We start from the raw sequence: 25291 nt of genomic DNA, 5'->3' as shown, positions 1-25291 counted from the left end.
CACAAGCCTCTCCACCACATCAAGGTGGTAATCCAAAAAAACATTATTATGGAGGTAGAACATTTTGCTGATAGATGTGTCATGGGTTTCGAAGACCAGCTCTGGTTCAAATAGGATGCCAAAGTGGTGAACAGTTAGGTTCAGCTTTAGACAGAAAGATTGGAAGGAGATAGAATCGATGAATAGGGCATTACATTTGTGATGGAAGCTCAGGAAAATAACTTCAGTCTTTCCAGTAGTAAATTGGAGGTAGCTTCCATTCATACAAATCTGGATTTTGGACAAGCAGCACAAGTCAGATTCAGTGGATCTATTGAGACGTGGCAATGAAACATGCCTGGGTGTTGTCAGCTTACTTGTGAAATCCGATGTTTTTTCAGTTGTTATCAAAGTACAGTATGTAGATGAGAAATAGGAGGGGGTCAAGGATAATTCCTTGTGGACATTTAGAAGTAATGATGTGGGAGTGGGAAGAGAAGCCATTGCAGAACATTCTCTGGCTATGACTGATTAAATAAAAGTGAATCAGGTGAGGCTAGTCCCTTCAACTGGCAACAAAGAAGTGATTTTGCCTGAGGTTAATGTGTTCAACTGTGTCAAAGGCTGCAGACAGACTAAGAAGGATGGGGATTGGGTAGTTTATCATGGTGTCTTTGACAAAATGATCTTGGAGAGGGCATTAGGGGATATAAGAGAGAAATCTAAGAAAGATACAAGTTTGGTCTAGAGAAGGGGCAACTTTGGAAAAAAAATGCTTTTATGGGTGAGGGGAAGAGAGATATGCTGTAGGGGCAGGAAAGGTCTTAACCTTTAGAGATGAAGAATTCCATTCGCTCCTCACACTTGTAGGTGGTGGCAGAGGGGGCGGGGAGATGGGTTTCAGAAGATGGATGGTAGTCAAGAGGAGGATATGGGGGTTTTCTTTGCAACCAAAATAATTTTGGTGTGGTGAGAAGTTTTGGCAGAGGAAAGCAGAGTCTCTAAATGTTTTATGCAGCCCAGTCAGATCAGGTGATATATCGCTGAACCAGTTGTCCACCATTCAAGCCTCTGTTATATCCATTCATGTTTCCCCCATTAACAATGTGGCTGGATTTACTTTGAAGAGGCCTATTACTGGGTGTCCAATCCGCCTGCCTATTTCAGGCAAGATGACCCTTTTACTATTGAAATAGAAGGCCTATGACATAAATAGGATCTTGATCATCATTTTTTGGTTGAAAATGATCACAGATTACCCTGACCAGTTCAGGGGGTGAGGGAATCAAAGAGGAAAATGTGTGTTCAAATACATTTTGCGGGATTGCTCCTCTGGAGCCAATAAAAATAATCTGAGCTGTTGCTGCCATGAGGACCCCATGCTCCAACATAGCCTGCAACAGATCTTGCTGGTGGCTGCCCCATTCTGATCTTGAGGCTTCAAGGGTCACGCGCTATTTTACACTCGAGCGGGTCACACGCTATTTTACACTCGGGGTCACGCACTATTTTACACTCGAGCGGGTCTCGCACTATTTTACACTCGAGCGGGTCACACGCTATTTTACACTCGGTGTCACGCACTACTTTACACTCGGGGTCACGCACTATTTTACACTCGAGCGGGTCTCGCACTATTTTACACTCGAGCGGGTCACGCGCTATTTTACACTCGGGGTCACGCACTATTTTACACTCGAGCGGGTCTCGCACTATTTTACACTCGAGCGGGTCACTCGCTATTCAGTGAGCTTCATCAGGACACCTGTCAAGTTTAAATAGGATTGGGGGCTCAAAATGGCAGGGGTCACAGGAAGATATGCCTTGAATTTAGTAGAATGGTGTCATTTCCTGGTTACACCAAATGTTTTGCCTCTTTCTATACAGATTCTGCTGACAGATGCCGATGTTGAAACTTCCTGATAATCTCATCAACGCATGCTTGAAGATAAACACTTGCGTAAACATATGGAAATAATTGTAAATGATTGGGGCCTGAGGAAGGTGCAGGCTGACACTGTATTACTTCTTTAAGTTAATTGTGTAGAAATTAAAGCTTAAGGCATTAAATCATAATTTAAGCACATTGAAGATGCTTCTGATTTCCAACCTCCCTCTACCTTCACGTGTTCTATCTTTGAGGATAAGTTGGTAATCAATATCTACTATAAGCATGCAACCTCTCAACCTAATTACACCTCGCCATACTGCTTCCTGTGACGTATTCCTATTTCTTTCTTCCAGTTTCTCCAGCTCCATTGAATCCTTTATGACTATGGCACCTTCCCTAAGAATGAACTCAATAAATAGGAGCAGGACTTGACTATATGGCTCCTCAAGCCTGATTCACCATTCAATATGATCAGGGCTGTTCTTCTGCCCCAACTCCACTTCTCCACCCACTTCCCCTATGCCTGGATTACATACCAGTGCTTCAGACATGTATTCTTCTTCCCTCAACTAAGAACTATCCTCCTTTGTGGTTAACAGGGTTCATAACTGTGTCTGTCCATTTCCTACACCTTTGCTCTCTCCCTTTTCCCTCTCTCCCAGAACTAGAATAGGGGTCCCCTTTCCTCAGCTTCCTTCCCACCAGCGTCCACATTTGGTGGATCACCGTCCTCCATTTCTGCCATATCCAGCTTGATGCCACTACCAAACACATCTTCCTCTGCACCCCCCTATTCTGTATTCCAAAGGAGCAGTTCCCTCTGCGACACCCTGGTCCACTGTCCAATCACCCCCAACACTCTATCCCATTACCACATCATCCAGCTCAATTTGCCTGTTCAAAGAGGATCCTGGTTCCTTCTTGTGGGCGTGAGGAAAAATACTGCAACTGAACTTTAAAGAAGAAATTACTAAATATATATGTAAAAGGGAAATAATTAGAACTTTTATTAATTGTTAAAATAGCAGACAGAAGAATGTCCTGTAAACATGATAAGCATTCATACACTAAGGTCATATTATCATACATCACATAAAAAGACCATTCAGACCACCATATACTTTGAAAGTGTTTCCTCATTATTCCCACTCTCCTGCACTTTCCCTGTAGCTTGACAGCCTCAAAACAGAAATTTCCAGGCCTGCATGAGAACTGAAAAGCAAGCAACATCACACTCACTGGAACATAATTTATTTCAGTTAAATGAGTGGCATTTCATAATATGTTAAATGACAGTGCTGAAGTAAGAACATGGAGTTTTTAAAAATAAAAACCCATTAGAAGCATTAACTTCCTCATATACTGTATTGTAAAACTTTAATTCAGCCATGCAGAAACAAAATGAAAAAAAAAATCTTGGACAGAATTAGTTAGAGATTTAATTATCTCATTTCTCAAGCTGTAAGAAACATCACAGGAAGTCTGAACTGTCCAATTCATTTGCAAGTACTTCTGTCTTGACTGTCACCACTGTTTTTTTATTGAACAAACTGTGCAAATATGTCAAATCACATCAATATCTGAGTTAGCCTTCTTAAACTGATCCCTGTTCAACAGGTTTGCAGCTACAGAAATAAAGCATTCACTTTGCTGTATTACTTAAGTTCAATGATATCCTATGCAGTTTGGAACAATTTTAAAAAATGTAGTTAGTGATGATAAAATTAATTTCAATGAAATTTAAATCATAGATTTAAGTAAAGGTTTCTTCCTGCAGCGCAAAACAAAGTGGACTGGGAATCAATAGCAAAGCAGAAGGTGCTTGTTAAAGTTACACATGTGAGATTTTTAAATAAGAGCCCATGAAGGTAAGAGCAAATTAGACAGAGGAATTGAAAATTTAATTTACAACGGAAAGAACAAATCATAGTTTGCAGGGACAAAAAAAAAAACCAGAAGAAAAAACAGTTCAGACCAATTCAAGATTGGGCTGGTCTGTTCAAAACCAGATACGTTGTGAATTCCCAGCAGCCTCTGCAGCAGGGAACTCTCTTTGTTCCCGTCCCTGCCATGGGATTAATCCCAGAATGGAAAATTCTGCCCAATGTTCCAGAATGGAACAAAAACAGGAAATGTTGGAAAAACTCAACAGGCCTGTGGAGAGAGAAACAGAGTTATGGTTTTGAAGTTGTATATCTCTTCTTCAGAACTCTGAAGAAGAGTCATATTACAGAAGTATATCACAGAACATGTGTGAGGAAGGCCAACCACTTAGTGATAGAAATAGCTTTTCATAGATTCCAGTATTTAACTTTTCCAAATGCTCATTAAGCCTTGTATATTTAATGATCAACGAACTCCCCCAAAACTAAAACTAGTAATCTTATTCTAGCTGAATTATGGGTTTGGAAAATGTGAACCCAAAATGGAAATATTCCTGGATAAAGTTGTAAATGAAGTGAGAAGACTGCCTGAAGAAGGAGTTGAATGGAATCGAGGTGGTGGGGTGGGAGTGGGGGAGTAGTTACCAGCAGACTGTTTCCACTTTGCTGCTGTGTGTGTTCTCCAGCACATGCTGCAATGCAGAATGCAGTCAAATTTAGTTGATACCATGGATGTTGCTTGTGCTACCATCCTGGGAAGATAGTAGACCAGGTTTTAAAATACCCAATATACGTTTGTGAGTATGAAGGCAGGATGGATTATGATATACTGTATGACATGTCAAGATTATTGAAAGAGGGAAGGACGGCCAGAGGTGTTAAGGGACCTAGTACCTTTGTGAACTTACCACATGTCTATTATCATGGAGATTTCCATGCATTGCCTTCTATTGGGAGATGTCAGACATTTAACTGAATTGTGGCTCTCCTTACCAGCAGGTGAGGAATTTTACACTTGGTCGCCCTGAAGTATAGTGTGCTGGATGAGTGTCTGCGTTCCATTAAACCATCAAGTTGTGAGAACCCCGAGATCATTAGCTGAAAGGGAATACTGGAAGGCCTCCAAATGGTACATGTGGCTATTGTTTTACAGTTTGCCATGTTTAAGCTGGATACTTTCAGATATTTGTTTAAATCACTGGGTGGTCCTTTTGCAGGTCTTGTTCCTCCTGTTACAAAAGTCAATTTCTCCTGATCGGGTAAGCGAGTGTGAGGCAATGATGTATTCATTTGTTGGCAGGATGCAAATTTTGTTTGGTGATGCCGTCATGACATTTAATATGCACTAGCTGACATATCTTCCCAAAAGCATAGGGTTATGAGGTCCCTTGTGGACTCATTCATGCTTCTCCTTCAAGGCATGCAGTTGGTGTATAAACCAGCAACTTAAAGAGTAGAGGGGAATTATCTCCAAGTGGTGTATAAGTTTCTTATGCAAAATCTGCTACTCATGATGAGTGAGTTTGCAAGCTCACCATTAGTTAGAAGACACTGTTGCATAATGCTAAGCCCAAAAGAAGGAGATGACAATGTGCATGAAATGCTCGGAGACATAGACCATTTCGGCAAAGGTGACATGCAAGTGTGCAATCCTCAAGAAGGAGCAGCTTTATCCCAAAGGGACAATACCATTGCTGGGGATGAAATGGCTCATGGATATCACAGAATGTGCTTTCTGCACACCACAATACAGAGCTGAACTTATGCAAAGAAATAACTCTTGTGTTTTATTTGGCAAACAATAAATCAGTATGCTACAAAGCATCTTGGTTTTTCAAAGTTGTTGCCTGATGATTATCAAAGGACTTTTGATGCAACACTCTGCCCCATTTCAGGATCTGGAAACAGGATGCATTGCACAACTGGGGTCTGCACAGGCATTTCTTATGACATCCAAGCAGTTCTGGCTGAAGAAGCAGTGGCCACCCGTGTTAAAATGGAGCTCAGTGATAAATGCTACATTGCATGTTTTCCAAATTACGTGGACCTGAACTAGTACTCGCTCATTTGAGCAGTTTGTAACTGAGACCTAATTGCTCTGCGCCTTGGGGGCCAGAATTTCACACTTATAATCACAGGAGAGAAATGTGTAAATTGGTTGGCCAAGTTACACAACCCCCAGAGGCACTTGCAAAACCTGGTGGGTGCAAGGGTAAGCACAATCCCAAATGGAATTAAAGTGAAGTCCATGGTCAATGTCATGAAGTGATCTGTTCATTGTCTTTTGATGGACTCCTGCCAATCAAACATTAAACTGTGTCTAAATACCCCCCGGACCACCAAAGCCAACCCCCCACCGCGCCCCCCCACCCCGCCCCTCCACCCCCACCCCACAAGGGCGAAATGGGATCGCTTCTGGGGGAGCCACAGCTGAGAGGCCGGCGCACCAGGGGAAACCCCACAATGGAAGATCAATTCTGCTGAGTACACCTAAGCTGGGAGGCTGGCCTGGAGTAACCCCGTGAGGCCAGGGTTGGCTGGGACCAGAAGGACGTTGATGCCGGGGAACATGGCAAGGATAGGGCTGAGTAGAGAAACAATGCTAAAAAAAGCAATAAAATTACTATGAAACAGTTTTCATGCCACATTAACAAAAAACTGAGTTCCTCCACGTGAAATATAATAAATTAAACGTCTGTCTGGTACTAAGGGAAGGGTGTCTGAAGCAATTCAATTTAAATCACAAAACACCTTCTTTGACTCCTTAAGCACCATGTGCCATGTCACTGATCCAGAATTTAGAGTCAGAAAATCAGTTAGAATCAGTTTTTAATCACGTTTATTTACATATCAACAATAGGGCAAATAAAGGTGCAAAAGGAGAGTAAAGATTTGGCTCCAAAGCGTGTATTCAGCAATATGCAGCACATTGAAACAATTGATAACAGGCTCAGCCATGGCTGTCTCCTGGGTCCCGATTGAGCTCTGCAGTGCACTGGGGACGCCCCTTCCCCACCACCGCCCAATATCGAGTAGAACGGCTCAACCGGGTCAGTCAGGATCCCCCATGAGGTCAGGTTGGCTGAGATCCCTGGGAGATATTTCGGGACCGAGGAAACACCATGGCCAGGGGCCGGCAGTGCGATCGAGAGGCGGTCAGGATCCCAGTGACATTGAGCCCAGGTCGGCCGGGATCCTCTTCGTTGACATCTGGGGACTTTTGCCAAAATTGGGAGCTGTCCCACAGATTAATCTTAATTAATCAAGCAAGAACCTGCTTCTTCATCACCACCTTTCAAAACCCTCTACGACCTAGCAGAACAAGGGCTTGGGAACACCGCCACCTGCAAGTTCCTCTGAAGCTCACATTCCATCCTAACTTAGAACTCTGGCCAGGATTTCCCGACTCTGTTTGAGGTGGGCATTTTTGGTGGTGAGATCGGAGAATATTGCAAGAGGGCCTTAGTCACATTGCCCGACGACACAAATCCAGGGCGTGATTGTCCGCTCACATCATCAAAAGTTGGGAACTTAATTGTAATAAATTAGGCATAGACTATTTTCTAAATGGGGAGAGAATTCAGAAATCTGGAGTGCAAAGGGACTTGGGAGACCTAGTCCAGGATTCTCTTAAAGTTAACTTGCAGGTTGAGTCGGTAGTTAGGAAGGCAAATGCAATGTTGGCATTTATTTCGAGAGGACAAGAATATAAAAGCAGGGATGTGCTGCTGAGGCTTTATAAGGCTCTGGTCAGACCAAATTTAAAATATTGTGAGCTATTTTGGGCCCCATATCTGGATGTTCTGGCCCTGGAGAGGGTCCAGAAGAGGTTCACGAGAACGCTTCCAGGAATGAAAGGCTTAACATATGAGGAACGTTTGAGGACTCTGGATCTATGCTCGATGGAGTTTAGAAGGATGAGGGAGGATCTGATTGAAACTTACAGAAAACTGAGGGGCCTGGATGGAGTGGATGTGGGGAAGATGTTTCCATTAGTTGGAGAGATAAGGACCCGAGGGCACAGCCTCAGAGTAAAGGGAAGACCTTTTAGAACAGAGATGAGGAGAAACTTTTTTAGCCAGAGAGTGGTGAATCTATGGAATTCATTGCCACAGAAGGCTGTGGAGGCCAGGTCATTGAGTGTATTTAAGACCGAGATAGATAGCAATTCTTGATTGGTAAAGGGATCAAAGGTTACGGGGAGAAGGCGGGAGAATGGGGTTGAGAAACTTATCAGCCATGATTGAATGGTGGAGCAGAGTCGATGGGCCGAATGGTCTAATTTCTGCTCCTATGTCTTATGGTTTTATGGTCTAATTATTGTGGCCACATACCGGAATCACCCCCCAGCATCAAATTAAATCCCATGATGGTATGATTTTATGATGGTGTGATTTACAACGGCCTTTAAAGGACGTGGACCTGGCAACCTCAACTGCAAGGGCAACTCGGAAGTGAGTGCACAAAACTTTGCACAGCGCTCGTAATGATCCCAGTGGCTCCGCAGATTTGGGTGGGGTGCGGAAGCACAAGCAAGTCTCTGCAGCAGCTCCTTCATGGCTGGCTTGTGGTACTGGGGCAAGGGTGATGATGCAAAGGGGGAAAGGAGAGAAAGCAACCTCGGGGCAAGGACAACAGTGCCAGGAGGTGGGCTCATGGCAATACTGATGACAGTTTGAGCACAAACTCATGCGGGTTTGGTGGGGGATGGGGTGGGGGGAAGAAAACAGATGGGCTAATGGCGAAAAATGTCAAAGATGAGCACTTCACCGCTGCTGAGAGCATTTAGAGTGAGCTTAATTGACATGCTTGAAGTCAGACTATCAAGTACCCATTCAAGCAGCACCACTTCCTAACAGTGCCAATGTTTACTCCTCTACTGTTAACCCCTTATGTGCACCATTCAAACTCAAATGAGTGCTATGGTGCTGCAGAACCCAACCAGGTGAGCCTGAGAATCCTGTTGGGAAAGGTAGCATTCAAACGCTGATGGAGGGGTGAGCCCCTAATCCCTTACATTATGTTTCAGTTGACATTGAAAAGTCATCCTCATGGTCCAAACAAACCATGAAACCTTGCAGTCCAGGTTAAGAAAATGCCTGCGCCTGAGACAAGAGTTCAGGATGCAGTTGAGTGGCCAACGCTGCCATTACTTGATCACGTGGTGTGTGACGGTGCTCGACATGGTGAGCCATCATGTGCACTAAACACTGGGCATCCATGTGGTGACCTGGACTCTCCAGCGTGCACTAAACAGCCTTGAGAGGTAGCCACAGGTGATAACTTGACTAAGAGTAGTCCTTAGGAGACAACTACTGACCCTTGCATCTCTCTCTTTGATACTGTAGTGAGGAGATCATGAACAAGGAGTCTGATGACCTTACTGTCTGCCTCGTTGCTTATAGGCAGGAGAGAAGAAGGCGAAGAATGTGATGGAGGTTCCAAGTTTGCCAAATGGAGGAGCAGAACCTTGAAGAACAAGGGGCGGCACGGCCTCCTCTGCATGCAGAGGATGAACTCCACAGAGCCGTCGTTCATAGGCACATCATCAGACCCAGGATGTATAGACGGTACTTGTGCTATCTCCAGATGAGCGAGAACCAGTGTCAAGGGAACTGGTTATGCATATAGGCTACCTTCTGCAGAAATTGGCACCATGGGGTCTCAGAAAGCATCCACCGCCAGTGGCAATTAAACTTACCGCCATGCTCAATTTCCACAACAGTGGCTCCTTACAGGCTTCACTGGGAACCTTTGCAGGATCTCGCAAGCCTCCACCCAAAAATGTATCCATAAGGTCACAGGCGCCCTTTTTGCCAAGGCAAAAACTTTGTCAACTTCAACAGAGATCAAGCAAGCCAGGAAATAAGAGAGTTGGGATTTGCTGAGATTCCCAGATTCCCACAGGTGCAGGGTGCAATTTACTGTACCCACAAGGCCCTTAAATCTATGTGGCAACAAGCAGTCCAGTATATCAACTGCAAATTCTCTCATTGTTCAGCTGATCTGCGACCATAACAAACAGATCATGCAGGTGTGTGCAAGATACTCTGGATGCATCCATTATTTGTACATGCTCAGCCAATCTCAGATCACTGACATCTTCCAGGAGCCACATAGGATGCAGGGTGGCTCCTCAGGGACAAGGGCTATCCACAAAGGACATAGCTGATGATGCCCGTGTGAAAGCCTCAGGCCCCTGGTGAGAGGTGGTACAATGATCCTCATGTCACAACCTGGAGTTTGGTTGAGCACACCACTGGCATCCTGAAAATGGGGTTCCGGTGCCTGGGCAGATCTTATGGAGCACTGCAGGACACTCCCCAGAGGGCGTCACGCATCATAGTGGCTTACTGTGCACTGCACAACCTGGAAATGCAAATGAGGGAAGGCCTGGATAATGAGGAGATGCAAGAGCTGCACATCCCCTCCAATGAGGAGGAAGTGGAAAGGGATAAGGATGATGAGGTTCTGGAAGGCGAGCGTGCAGGCGATGAGGCCAGACGAGGCAGGCGTCGCCATGAGGCCCTCATTGCTGCAAGATTCCAGGAGGATGGTGACGAGATGCAGTAAGGACATACCTGAGATCTTCGCATTGTATCTGGGAATGTACGACACCTGACTGGCTGAAAGCAGCTCATTTGCGCTCTGTGAAGAGGCTCAAATGGAGATATTGCTGAGATACAGCAGCCACATGGACTTTAAGACAACTTGATCCTTTGGCAGACTTCATCACCTGTTCCCTTCAGCACCACATCGTCACCTGTCATGAATGGTGAGGAGTTGGGGGGGCAGCTCCACCTCTAAGGTGCTGAGAGTTCAGAGAACATCATGGAACCCAGTATCGCTTGGGTACGAGATTCTTGCAGCAAACACAAGCCACATGGAGGTGCACACAACACTAATTTGAACAGTTACTTTGAAGCCAGACAATCACTGTGCTCAAAAGGTTACACACTGCCCATGGGAGAAGTGACAGTAGCATTTATTTTGTGCAGATAAAAAAGCTCCACATCTTCACAAACATTGCACAACATAACAAGGAGCTATAGACACGGAGACGTTCTTGGGGGTGTACTTACAATAGCCAACATTAAAAACAAGAGATTAACACCCATGCCCACATTGTGCAATTAAATTTTCTTGATCTTTCTAACCCTGCCGTTACGTCTTGGTGCTCCCCCGACATCCACACGGAGGTGGAGGTGGTTGCTGACTGTTACGCTCTGTTGCCCGTGATGGCCTTGGCAGCTGTCCTCTTTAGGGCTGAGACCTGGAGGGCCCTGGCCTGCTTTCGGCGTCTTGCTATGTGGCAGTGGTACTCTCCTCAGCCTGCGGAGCTGGAGGTACTGGAGTCACAGGAAGATGGCATTCAGATGGGCCAGACACTCCTGGAGTCACCTGAGTCGATGGCATCTGGGTGTGTACCTTCTGATCCTCCTCCCTATGGGTGCCAGAGGGCTCCTGGCTGACACCTTGAGAGGAAGGGGCTGTTGGAGAGAGCTCTCTATGCCCCGCCCCCTCTCATGCTGACACTGATGGATGCCTGCAAGTGTCTCAGCAATACAGTGCAACTCCTGCAACAGTGCAGGACCAACGTTCTGGACCAAGGTCTCCATTGTGGCCTCTATCCTACCAGTGTTGGCTTCAATGCATTGGCATGCTGTTGCTATCACCTCAGACTGAAGGTGGATGAACTCCTCCATCATGCCTTGCAATCTGAGGAGGGCGGCGGGCATCCATTCCTGATGTTCCCGAGTTTGCCTTTGCAGCTCGAGCAACCAATTTGATTGAACTTTTCAAAAAGGTGACTAGGTGTGTTGATGAGCGCAATGCATTTGATGTAGTCCACTTGGGTTTCAGCAAGGCTTTTGAGAACGAAGGTAAGAGCCCATGAGATCCAAGGCAATTTGGCAAATTGGATCCAGAATTGGCTGAGTGGCAGGAAGCAGAGGGTGATGGTCGAGGGGTGTTTTTGTGGCTGGATGCCTGTGTCCAGTGGGGTTCTACAGGGATCGGTGTTTGTGGTATATATAAATGATTTAGACTTGAATGTAGGAGGGTTGATCGGTAAGTTCGCGTATGACACTAAAATTGGTGGGGCCGTAAATAGTGAGGAGGATAACCTTAGATTACAGGAGGATATTATTTAAATGTGCACTTGTGAATCCCTAGCATACAAGGCTCTGGGCCTAGTGCTGGAAAATGGGATTAGAATAGTTAGGTACTTGTTTGACTGGTGCAGATTTGATGGGCTGAAGGGCCTTTTTCATGTCCTGCAGACCTCCATGACTCTATGACGCTATAACGGAGGTATGACCGAGTCCAGAGACTCCTCATCTAACTCAGACTCAGCCAATTTCTGGCCTCCACCTGTCCTCCAATTGCTGGGACCCTGGAAAGTGTCTGCCTCCACCTGCTAGGATCAGACAGTGTGATATGCCTACCAGATTGTGACCCTGAGAATTAGGTCTCACCGAGGTCAGTGTCTGCACTGGTGGAGGGTGTGGTGAGCGCTATGATGGGTCTTCAATTAGGGTATCATCGGATTTCTCTTCCAAGGTATCACTGGGGCTTGAGTTGAGGATCTGGCTGGTGGAGCCCTTCGGCTGCTTCCCTGGTGTGTCTGCAGGAGCAACGACAGATAATTTGTATATGACAAGAGATTGCGAAATAGGGGGGCTCACTCATAGCATGATTGTCTGATGGATTTTATACTGCTGGATCCTCACTTGGTTGAGCACCAACAAACTCACCATCAGCACAGGAATGTTGCCGGTCAGCTGTTTTCAAAGCCTGTGAGGATCTTGATGCCAGGCATTCCTCCATCAGTCTGCGACCTCTCCCTTTTGTTGTGTGCCAGCTTGTCCTGTATGAATACAGATGGAGAGAGTGTAAGCAGGACATCTGCCAGGCCAGATGAGAAGGATGTGTGTGTGCTGAGTGGTGCCATAGACTGGATGAGGATACGATCCACAGGGCAGATGAAGGTGTGTGTGAGAGAGTGAATGGTGATGTCCCTTGAACTGGCAGTGAGTGAGGGTCCGATGGATGTGTGATAGGTTTGTGATTGTGTGAGTTGAGAATGATGAGAAAGGTGACTTACAGAAATGGTCATTCATCCTCTTTCGGCACTGGGTGGTTGTCTTCTTTTGCAGGGCGTGGCGCTGACCCCTGTTGCCAGCACCTCTTATGCTAGATTGATGACCTTGCATGCTGGTCTTCATCCAGAGTGGGGATAGAGGCTTTCACTGCGTCCAGGGAGGGAGGGAGGTGTCACTGAATTTGGGGGAGGCATGCTTCCTCTCTTTGGCAGCCATGGCTTTCCAGCAGCTTTCGATCCCTTAGACTGCGGTAGCTTTGTGGAGGGGCACGATTTAAATATGGCGCCCAGATTACTGAAGGCTTGAGGTGCTGGGGTGAGCGAATCAGTGGCTGCTCCTACCCCCAGCAATCCAACGTGAAACCCGTGCCTCTATATTTTTAAAACACTATACGATGCGCCATTGCCTTTGGCGGGTCAAATGTCGCTTTCCCCATTGAGTATCGGACTTCACTGATTACTGGGATGATTCTGCCCAGAGTGTGAGATCACCAGGCAATGCAGAGAGACACAAAAGAAAATTTAAAAAAGAGAAAGACCTACATTCATACAGTGCTTTTCCTGACCACCAGACGTTCCAAAGCACTTTACAGCCAGTGAAGTACTTTTGAAATGTGGTCACCATTGGAATATAGGAAAGATGGCAAGAAATTTGCACATTGCCAAATCCCAAAAACAGCAATGTGATGCTGTCTAGACAAGCTGATTTTGCGATGCTGATTAGGGGATAAATATTGGCCAGGACACTAGGGATAACTCCCCTGCTCTTCTTCAAAACAGAGCAGTGGGATCTTTTTATTTCTACCCAAACTGGAGATGGGGCCTTGGATTAATATCTCAATCAAAAGATAGCACCTCCAACAGTGCGGCACTCCCTCAGTGCAGCATTGGAATGTCAACCTTGATTTTTTGCCCTCAAGCCCTGGAGTAGAAATAATGGCAAATATTGTAGAACAGTTTTGACTGTCTAAAGATAGGCAAGAAAGAATTTAATTCATCTACTCAAAGCAGTGAATACTTTTTAGAATACCCCTAGGATTGTTTCGAGATTAGTGTGGTCCTGAATTTTTATAGGGATGGCTGTAATGTCCAACAGTTTTCAACCTTTTACACCATTTCCCAGAGTTTCTGCTGATGGCTCACCAAAGTGTTGGCACAAGATTGCACAAAGCCCCATGGAAATTCATTCTAATGAAAAGTCACGGACCCAAGACATTGACCCAGATTTTCACTCGTGAGGCAGGTCCGCAGAGCCAGGAAATTTTCAAGCTCGCTGTGCCTGCCTCGGGGAAAAAGGGTCCCACATTGCAGCATCTCCATTCCTAGAAGGCAAATGTAGAATAGAGTCACCCGCCATCCCCAGAAATAGTTCAAAGGTCACAGAGGCTGCTGAGTGCTGAGGTGATTGGTTAAAAGCCTTGCCCTGGTCCTCTGGGGCATCACCCCACTCGTTTTGTTCAATATTAGGCCATCTAGCCCTCACCTCTCATAGCCCCTCATCCCCCATCCACTCCACATGACTCATGCATGCTACCTCATGCCAGCTCATGCCCTCCAACAACCTCCAATGGCACCATTCTTTTTATTCATTCATCGCTGGCCAGGCCAGCATTTATTGCCCACCCCTAATTGTCCTTGTTCAGAGGGCACTTAAGTGTCAAGCACATTGCTGTGGGGTCTGGCTCTGGAGTCACATGTAGGCCAGACCAGGTAAGGAGGCAGATTTCTTTCCCTAAAGGTTATTAGTGAACCAGAAAGGTTTATACAACAATTGACAATGGTCCCATAGTCATCATAAGACTTTCAATTCCAGATTTTTATTGAATTCAAATTCCACCATTTGCCATGGTGGGATTTGAACTCAGGTTCCCAGAGCATTATCCTGGATTTCTGGATCACTAGTCCAGCGACAATACCATTATGCCACCACTTCCCCCATGTCAACCCTCCATGTCAACCTATGACCCTCCACTTATTCCCCATTGACCTTTATAGACCCTATGCCAATTTAGTGCCAACTCATGTCCCTTCACTCATCCCCATGGCTCCCTATAGACTCTATGCCAATTTATGGCCAACATATGCTCTCCCCTGCCTTGTAGCCGCTGCCCTTTACCATTTAACCTTCTATGCCAACTCACCCACTATCCACCATGGGTAGACCTCAGGGTCCATGCTGAGATTAAATAAAATAAAGTTCTAGATATCTATTATAGTCTTCACTACATAAGAAAAAGACTCATTGATAAAATCTCATTTAATACATTTAAATCCTCTCAAGTACTTAATCCTTAACAATATAAATATTTGTATTCATAACCACACATCAAAGACAGCTAATCCCCCCATAACCTCTTGGAGCTGCCAATAAAACTGTCAAATTACAGCCCCTCCTCCCAGCCACCTTGAAAATGACAGGTTGTGGAAGCAGTCAAACAGCCATAATTCTATAATAGTGTTATATCAACAAACAGCTATTGGAACTGAAAGCAACATTTTTTTTCAACTCAGAAGCACAGGAAGGCTGTGTTTTTTTAAAACAATTTAAAGAGCAGGAGATTTAAATATCTTCACAGTTTGACAGTTCCACAGGCCTTATCCACCTTTAACGAGCACTTACACCTACCATAAAAAATCATAAGCCACACATTGCAAGATAAGGTGTTCGCTCCAGCAAAAATGGGGCCTGTTTGAACTTAGCACTGAGTTTAAACGGCCCTGCTGTGTTGGGTTTCCTGCATGTGTGCATCATATTGCATCCCCTTTTCCCTCCCAGCAAAAATATCATCAGTCAGAAATGGGGTTGTGGGGATGGTTCTGGATCCAGGGTCCTGGTGCCTTTTAGATAAGGCACTAAGTCTCCAGGGTTACTTAAAATTCTGAGCCATTAACCTTGTTTCTTTCTCCGTACACGCTGCCAGGTCTACTGAGTGTTTACAGCATTCTCTTTCTTTTTTATTTCAGATTTCTAGCATCTGCAATACTTTGCTTTTATAGAGCAAATAACAGATGTGAGCATGAGAGAAACAGTAAAATAATCACCACAACATAATTAGGCTCACTCTAGACAAAAATGATAATACAGGTTGAATTGAAAAAAGACAAATTTTAAAGAGTTACAAAGTAATTTGCTCTAAAGTTAATCTTGCAGAAAAGTTAACAAATAATTGCTAGATCAGCAATGAGAAATTTTCAATATAAGAAATGGATAGTGTATAAAATAAATATATTCCTATGAGGTAAAAAAAAAAGGTTGAATGGATTTTTAAGAGTAGGAATTCCTCTTGGGTAATAGCGAAAAAAAACAGTCCTTTCATTGGAAATAAAAATCAGGACTCACTGTCACCCATTTTACACAAAGACAGGAGCTACCCCATGGGTCTAAACATTTTCATCTATTCACGTTTCCTTTTCCATCTGTCCCACCAATATTGATGGTCATGTTATCTTGATTGTGAGATCAGGAATGGTAAAATGAGCTGCCTTCATGAAGTATCATGAAAATGTAAAAAAAAAATGGTTAAACATTTCTACAACAAACCTGTTAACCTGACCTCTCAGAGGCCCAATTTCTTCCCAGTTCCTTGTGATGAACATTAATGAAAAGATGATCCCCCTTTCATGCTCACTATCATTTGTTTTTTTTTACTCTCTCATTCTTTTATCCAGTAATTTTTATTTCAGTATTTCTTACCTGTTGCAAAAACTTAACTTCATTTTATTTTGCTTTTCTCTTAACATTCTTATTTTTTAAACAGCTTTCTTTACAGGCAATCTAGCTTAGTTTGCTTTCCTTATTCTTCTCAGGACCATATGGTTACTCTGATGAATAAAGGAAAAGCAGTTACTGCAATACTGATCCACGGGTACAATCAGTTGCAATTTGCATCTAGCGAGCTGCTAGTTGAAGAAAAGTAAACTGTTCAAGACATTGACGGTTCAGCATTTCTAGTCCTTAGATATACAGAGCAGTATATTGTGGATTTAATTGTGTTACACTTATCAATCCCTTCTGGGACAGCAATTGGGTTCCATCATTGGCCTCAATCCCCAGGGACTCGGAATGAAAAAAAAAGGAATCAACCAGGATTCTGGGTCAATATCAATCGACTTTGGATGAAAAACATACAAACATGAACAATTCAGATCCGGATCAGGATTTGTGGCAGGGGACAACAGGGGCCAGCTCTCACAAACTAGCTGCACACCTGAGAGACGAATCAAATAAAGACCAACCTTGAACAGCTAAGTAAAGATTTAAAAATTATATGATATGCTAAAACAGTCAAGATCACAAATGCTTTGTAAACCAGTCCATAAGAAAAAAAAATTTACAAAACAGTATTCACAAGGGTGTGACTTGAATAAACTCATGTACCACCCAATTTAAATCACAGCCACCTGTTGTCAGGATAGGCTTGAGTTAACTCATTCTTATCAAGCCACAATCCATATGGTAAACTCTTTGGCGCTGCTTCCACTTGTCCCCCATAACTTTGTTGGAAATGGAAAATTTTGTAAACAAGGAACCCACTGCACTTCCAGTGAGTTTATGGCAGCAGAGTAGGAGCAACCAAAATACCTAAGATCATATAGAAATTTTAAAAATAGACCTAGCTAAAACAATAATTTAATTATTTTCCACATTGCAGGCATTATTACTAAATAATTGAAGGTGCACATAAATACATTATGTTCCCTTATATTGTCCTGATATGTTAATTAAGTTTATGATATAAGTTTATGATACACCTTTCTAGGGCAGTATTATGAAATTTAAGACAAAGGCATGTTGAAGAAAATTCACTGCAAACGACATAAGGGTAATTTAACCCCCAAGAATGAGTCGATCAGAAAGCAAAATTATATTAAATTTCAAATGCAACCCCAAATTACCATTAACCTGTCCACTCTATATTGTCACAGAAGTAAATCGGGGGTGTTGCAACCAATCTGCTTTCAGGAGACAGGTCTTCTCTCCAAGGACCGACACTTAGGCACCAACCACAAGGGCCCCCACCCCTCCAAACCCCCACACCATATCCACGATGTCTTCATGGGAGGGTGCATCAAAGATAGGCCTATCATCCTTTACCACTTCAAGAGAGGGCTGATAAATGCTGGTATCTCTTGGATAGCTCATTCTCTGAGACAAAAGTCACCTTAAGGCCCTAAGAATGCAGATCAAGCATAAATTGTTTTACCATTCAGAAAATGCAAGATTTAACCCCATTTTTGGGAACATTTCAAGTAAGGAAATATTTGGCGTATAGAAACATGCAGATGCTTCACTTGGTATTCTAATGATGCTGTGACAGCATCACATTGATCTGTATACAATTTCTCAGGATTCCTGTATTCCACTGTGTATTCCACTGAAGGATCTACTTAATCATACAAAATAGATGTCTCGCGTTACTCACAACTACTGTGCTCATTTAGGTCCATTTAAAATTCCTGAAAGAAGGTTACTTGAATAATTTTCAGGGCACTTCTGTGGCCACTTTTTTCAAGTCACTATGACGCGACAAGTGGGATTCCCCCATATCTCTGCTTTTTGAGGCAAAGCAAAGGCATTTCTCAAAGAAGAGATGCAGTGTGGATCTTGGTGCCAATTTGCGAGGAAATGCAGTGACAGAGTCATGCCACATTCCACACGCTGCAAAGATATGTTCAGCCAAACCCTTCCACCTTCATGCCACTGCCAGTGGCTAAAAAGATTCCAGCCGCCATTAATTTTATATGACTGATCTTTTCAGGCTGCCAGAGAGAATATCCACAATTTAAGTCAATCAGCTGCCCATAGATGTATAACACAGATAACCAATGCCTTTTGTGTTTGAGCAACCAATTTACCTCCTTCCCCATGACAACTGATAGCAGCATAAGAGCTCTGTGCAATTTTATAGTGTCAAGATCCCCAAAAGTTCATGGCCAGTACATTGTTTTCACACAATGTGAAATATATAGAAAAAGATTTGCCTCTTTCCATGTTCAGTTCTTTTGTGACTAATTAATGCAAGTTGGTGTTATTTGTCAGGCAGCTGCCACAATACCATATCTTTAACGAACCCACTGCTCCAGAATAACTCCCAAGGTGGGTTTGACTGCAGGGTGGGAAGTGGTCCAGAGATATGGCTATTAACAGTGAAAACAAACAGTGCTACGATCCACCAGAGTGTTCAATGAGCACATTATTGACAATATTTCAAGTGGTTGGACACTTATGAGATGCATGCACAATACAACTAGCTGGAGTTTCAAGGATTGTGCTATATGTTTCAAAGCTTTACGCTGTGTAGAGCCCAGAAGAGGAAGACATGCAGGTGCATCAGAAAATATGAAAAGGAGCAGGAGGAATCTGAAGAAGTGATAATGCAGAATCTGATGTTGCCAATTTCTAATGCAAGGCATGTTTTAGCTCGCAAAGCCAGTAGGCTATTCACATTTTCCCAGGCCCACCTTTAATATGTCTTTATTTATTATCTGCCAAATCTTTATATTAATCAAAAAGATGACATATTCTTGTTACCAAATGAAACATGCTCAAAAACCTTTACAACAACATTCTTTCAGTGTGACAATCTTTTTAATACTAAATCAGCCAATGATGTTACCCGTGTACAATTCACATCATCATGACAGTCTAAGTAAAATAATAAAAACGCTCCAACTCTCACGCACACATCAACTCAGATTCCCACACACTCACAGGTTACAGAGTGGGAGGATAGATTAAGCAGTCTTTTTAGAATCCAGTAAAAGCTCAAGACATTTGCGTCTTGTAGACTGATGACTGGGATGGTCTTAGGCTATACTTGAGGATCCCTCTGGATTTGACATTGAGATGATTTGAATATATTGATGGATGATTTATCTATTCATATGGAGTCTTCAGCTACTGGGTTGGTTCTTAAAACCCTGCCTGCAGAATGCGAATGGTCGAATGGCAGACAAGGCTCAAACCTGCAATGGCTCGAGAAAGATCGAGAGAGAGAGAGTGGCCCACTCAGGGGTCCTGTTCCTTTGGTTTCTTTTCTGCTTCTGTCCTGTTGTGGCCTTGAACAAATCAGTTTTTAAACAAAAAAAGGGGGTTAACTGGCTTGTCACATGATCCTCTCTCTCCAACAGACCAGATATTCCAATATGTTCATGGCTAGTGGGTTCAAGGTACATAGGGCAGAATAATACATGTCAGGGGAGTGGTGGTGGTGGTGGTGGGGTTGGGGGCGGGGGGGCGGTGGTGGGCGGATGACACGACACCCCTGCTAGAAACAAAGCTGCCGTGAAACCGACAAGCCAGGAGGGCATCAGTGGCCACTTCTGGGACTGTAGAAGAAGACCAAGGCCCATGCATCCCTGGAGCAGGAGAGTCCAGGGTCTTAGGCCGGGAGGGAATGGGCAGGTTAGGGAGAGGAGTGGCAGGAAGGGGATGAGTTTAAGGGAGGCAGCTAACAGATAACCAATGTCTTTTGTGTTTAAGCAACCAATTTATCTCTTTCCCCATGGGCAATTGATAGCAGCTTAAGAGCCCTGTGCAATTTTATAGAGTGCCAAGATCCCCAAAAGTTCAAGGCCAATACATTCTCTTCACACAATGTGAAATATATTGGAAAAGATTCAGACCTCTCCATGTTTAGTTCTATTGTGACTAATTAATGCAAGTCAGTGCTCACTTGTCAGGCAGCTGCCATAGTACCATGATACCATCAACAAGATGCACTGCAGGAATTTGCCAAGGCTCCTTAGAAAGCACCTTCCAATCCCACGACCGCTACCACCTAGAACGACAAGGGCAGCAGATAGATGGGAACACCACCACCTGGAAGTTCCCCTCCAAGTCACTCACCATCCTGACTTAGAAATATATCGCCGTTCCTTCACTGTCACTGGGTCAAAATCTTGGAACTCCCTTACTAACAGCACAGTGGGTGTACCTATACCACATGGACTGCAGCGGTTCAAGGAGGCAGCTCAGCACCACCTTCTCAAGGGCAACTAGGGATTGGCAATAAATGCTGGCCTGGCCAGCGAAGCCCACATCCCATGAATGAGTAAAAAAAAATCTATAAGGTCGCCCACTGTTCCAGGACAAGCCTCAAAGGCAATCAAGGAAGGGAAGGCAGGTTCAATTTGAGGGAGAGGGGGTGTGGTGCCCTGCGATCAGCAAAGGGCAGCCCCTGAAGACTGACCCCTCCCGTCCACTTTGCTTCATGCCGTTTAAACATGTAAATTTTAAAAATTGGGATGCCTGCTCCCGTCCGGCTGCCCACGCTAAACATTTTATAGCTTGGGCAGCATATTATCAGGGTCAATTGTCTTGATAACAAGCCTAATTGAGCCTTGATTATTTATTTAAATATGGCTGGTGGGCTGCCGATTTTGGCCAATGGCTCTCTAACCCGTGCAGTGCTAGAAGCTGCAGTGGGCAGGACTGAGGCTACAGTCAGTCCCCAGGGCCTAGGTCCCGGCATTCCAGGAACAGGTAAGTTTAAGGGGTCTCAGGGTGGGGAGAGTAGGAGACACCTGGGAGGGTGGGCAGAGGGGGATTGGGGTGTCAGTGGAAAGCCGGGCGAGGTGGGAATTGTGGTTACTGGCCTTTAAGGGATGGTGGGGGGGAAGAACTCCCGCCCCTGTTCCAACCTGATTTATTTTGGGCTTCCCCCAAATCCTAGAACTTCTCCCACCAGCCTGACAATTGAGACTAGGTGGGAAATGGCCCTTAAATGGTCAATAATTGGCCACTTAAGGGGCTCAGTTGGGTCAAGGGCATGCCAGGGAATTTTATTCCAAGGAATTTTATGCTCCCCCCCGCCTCCACCACCTACAAACTCGTTGGCTGGAGCAGTGTAAAATTCTGCCCAGATTGTCATTTTTGATATAAAGCAAGGCTTCTTGACAATTCGCTCTCAAGGTGCTATCTCAGTGGTATAATTAAATGAGTGATTTGGCTGCTCTGTCCATGAACATCCCTCCTGGGATGGATGTGATCTTGGGCGGAACCGACCCAGGTCAGCACTAAGTGTGGCAGCCAGCACAGTCGCGTCTTTTCACGCCATATTGTCCCAAACCCATCGTATTAATTATTATTTCCCAGGAAACATGCCGTTTCCATGGCAGGTGGGATCTCATTCGCCCACCACGCCATCATCTCACCGAGCTTCATCTCGCCGGGCACCATATTTAAAGTCCGGCTGCCCGCGCACCTCTCAGTGCTTCCAGACCATTGCTGCTGCAAAGAAGACATGGCACTGAAAGGCAAGAAGACTTCAGCCTCCAGGTTCAAGGAGGTGTCCCTCGAGCACATTTTTACCACAGTGGAGGATCGCCGTGATGTCCTCTACCCCTACTCTGGCTGCAAGATGGGCAGCAACCCCACAAATCCAGCTTGGGAGGCGGTGGTCAGTGCCAATGTCCTGCAAAAGAGGACAGCCACCCAGTGCCACTACAAGATGAATGGTCTCATCCGTTCTGCCAGGGTAATTCATTCTTCTCGTCACCCTCAACTCACACACTCACAAACCCATCACCCATCCACAGGGATCTCACACCTCAAGGGGCAGCACCACTAACTCTCATACACACCCTCACATCTCCATCAGGCTCATACCCTCTCAAGCTCACGTCTTCATCCTATCCATGGCTCCGCTCACCACACAAACATTCCACGCAGTGCCATGTGTCCTGCTCACACTCCCTCCATCTGTTTTCATGCAGGAGAAGCCTGCTCACAACAGCAGGGAGAGATCCCAGACCTGGGGTGGAGTGGCCCACGTTTGGCCCTCACTCACTTTGAGGAGCATGCCATCACTGGCGAGGAGGACATGGACTGTGCCTGCGATGACGGTAAGGACGGTGGTGACCAACCTCGTAAGGATCCTGCATCACATTATCCCTCTTTCAACTCAACTGTGAGTGCTCTCTGTCCTGCTTTTGACTCTGCTGCCGTGCACTAATTATCTTTACTTTGGTTCACAGGGAGCTCTGCCAAGTGACCGACACCCTCAGCCAGCCAGTCCTTCAGCTCCATCCATGTCCTCACCTCCAACCAAGAGGACACCTCCTCCATTGAAGAGCTGGAAATAAGCAGCCTGGAAGACCCCTCACAGACCCTACCCACACCCTTCACCAGCACAGAGACACACACCTCGGAAGAACCTAGATCTAGAGCAGGCTCGGGTTTGTAATCTGGTGGTCTCCACAAGGACCATATCCGCAGCAGGAGGAGGCAGGTTCAAGCCGAGCTCCCCTGCACTCAGGGGTCTGCTGGGGACAGGCATCTGTGAGTTCGAGTCAGATGACAAGCTCTAGATTTGGCCTTCCAACTCACTCTGGTAAGTCGGCAGAGGGGATGGGAATATCACGCAGAGCTGTTGGACACCCTCAGCAGAGTGGCAAACCAGTCAGAGGAGTGCATCCGCCTGTGGTCTGATGAAGTAGTGCCCACACGTGTGTGTATGGAGGTTTCTGTGGGGAGGATGGTTGAAGCCATGGAGACCCTGGTCCAACAGAACGCGGAGATGTGTGCTGACCTGCACTCCATCACGGGAGCCAAGGGTGAGTCTCTGCAGTGGCAACGCGAGAGGGAAACGGGCCACCCCAATGTCCCTCCAGGTGCTTCTTCCCCTCGACGTGTTGGGCCATGGTCCCCAGGCACCCAAAGGGAGGAGGAGCAGTAGCTGGGCACTCCTGGATCATCCATTCAGGAACCTCAGAGGCTGTCGTCTTCCTCCAAGCCTCCTTTGCCTATGAGCTCTTCAACCTTGTCCTCTGTCACCACAGAGAGTGCAGCTGGCCAATGAGTGATTCTGGAGGGAGTGGTGTGTGTGCGGCAGGGCCTTTTGGAGCCTCGTGCAAGCACTCCCCCATGAACACAGATCCTTCAGAAATCATACTCACCTGAGCATTTTGAATGCTACCTGATGGGGTTCGCTTTCAGTTGTCCATCTGAGCTGACTTGCATCTCCACGGACCCAATGACACATTCCCATGCAGCACCTGATCTCGCCCACGACTCACTTTTGATTTGGACAGTGTGGTCTGGACTGGGTTTCTCGTCTTTCCTGACTTTTCCCCTCCCCCAGTCATCCATTTCCTTTTCCCCATTACAGTTGATCTCCCAGCATCACCTTCTACCATGACCTACCAGCCACAATCCTTTTCCTTGAGGGATGTCCAGGTTAATGTGAATGTTCCCTTCTTTCCCAAAAATCCCCCCCATCCACATTAACCTCCCCAACCTCCTCCTTCCCAACCCAAGGTCCATGCCTGCCCCCGAGCACCCTCGCCGTCCCTCCTGCCTCTACCATCGACTCATCATCCTCCCACCCTACCGCCTCAGCCTGCCCTCGGTCATTCTCACCATTCCCTCATTCCACACTCATCCCTTCCCGCCTCAGGACTCCTTCCCCCTCCAGAACCCCTTCCCCCACCCGGACCCCTTCCCACCCTTACTCCTCCCAGCCCCCCACCGGACTCCCCTTCTGCTTAGTTCATCCCACTTGCTGATTCCATCAGACCCTTAGTCCTTCCCCCTGTGACTCCTTTCTTCAGCCTTACCTCTTCCTCCATCTTCACATCTTCCTCCAGCTTCACTCCTTCCCCTTTCCTGACTCCCTCACTTCCTCCAGCTTTACTCATTCCCCCTTCCCGACTCCTTCCTCCAGCCTTACTTCTTCCTCCCCCTGTACTCCTTCCCCTCTCTGCACTCCGTCCCCCTTCTGAAATTCTTCCATTACACCTTCCAATCCCCCATACACCTACCTCCCCAGTTGCCATCGTCTCCACCATTACACCCTCCTCCCCCGTACTCCCTCCCCGCTTCCAACCTCACTTACTGACAACTTCAACACCACCCCCCCCAAACTCACCCTGACATCTTCATTCCTCCCCCTAACCTCACCACCCCCCCACCCCCAACAACTCTTCTTCTCCCAGTCAATCGTAGGCCCTCCTCTCCCACCCCCTCGACTATCATCCATTGTGAGCATCAATGGTGACTTTCCAACTTCAGTGAGCTGCTTTGCAGCAGATCCATGTCCATGACAATCCACCCAGCATGCCATGGACATTCCTTCAGGATCCTGTTGCTGTCAGGCTCCCACATCTCCTGCTCCTCAGGTGTCCACATTGTTAGCAAGGCATGGATGGTAATTCCCGACTTTTGCACGTCACACTTGTGAAGACGTGTTCTGCACTGGCATGTGTTCTGGCCAACTAGGGTGGATGATCCAGCGGTGGCAGCGGGGAGCTGGGGGTGGGGGGGCGGGGGGGTGGTCACGACGGGTGGTGTAATGAGTCCGGCGGCCTGGCCTTATAATGATATGCTGATGTATTACAATGAGGTTCCTCACATCCGATGGCGGGGAATGCGGCCAGCCAAGGGCGGGCTGAGGGGACGAGTGCAAACTGGTTTCATGATGTTATGAAACCAAT

The sequence above is a fragment of the Carcharodon carcharias genome, chromosome 11 (assembly GCF_017639515.1).
Source record: "Carcharodon carcharias isolate sCarCar2 chromosome 11, sCarCar2.pri, whole genome shotgun sequence".
Taxonomy (NCBI): Eukaryota; Metazoa; Chordata; class Chondrichthyes; order Lamniformes; family Lamnidae; genus Carcharodon; species Carcharodon carcharias.
Note: the sequence above shows the minus strand (reverse complement) of the source record.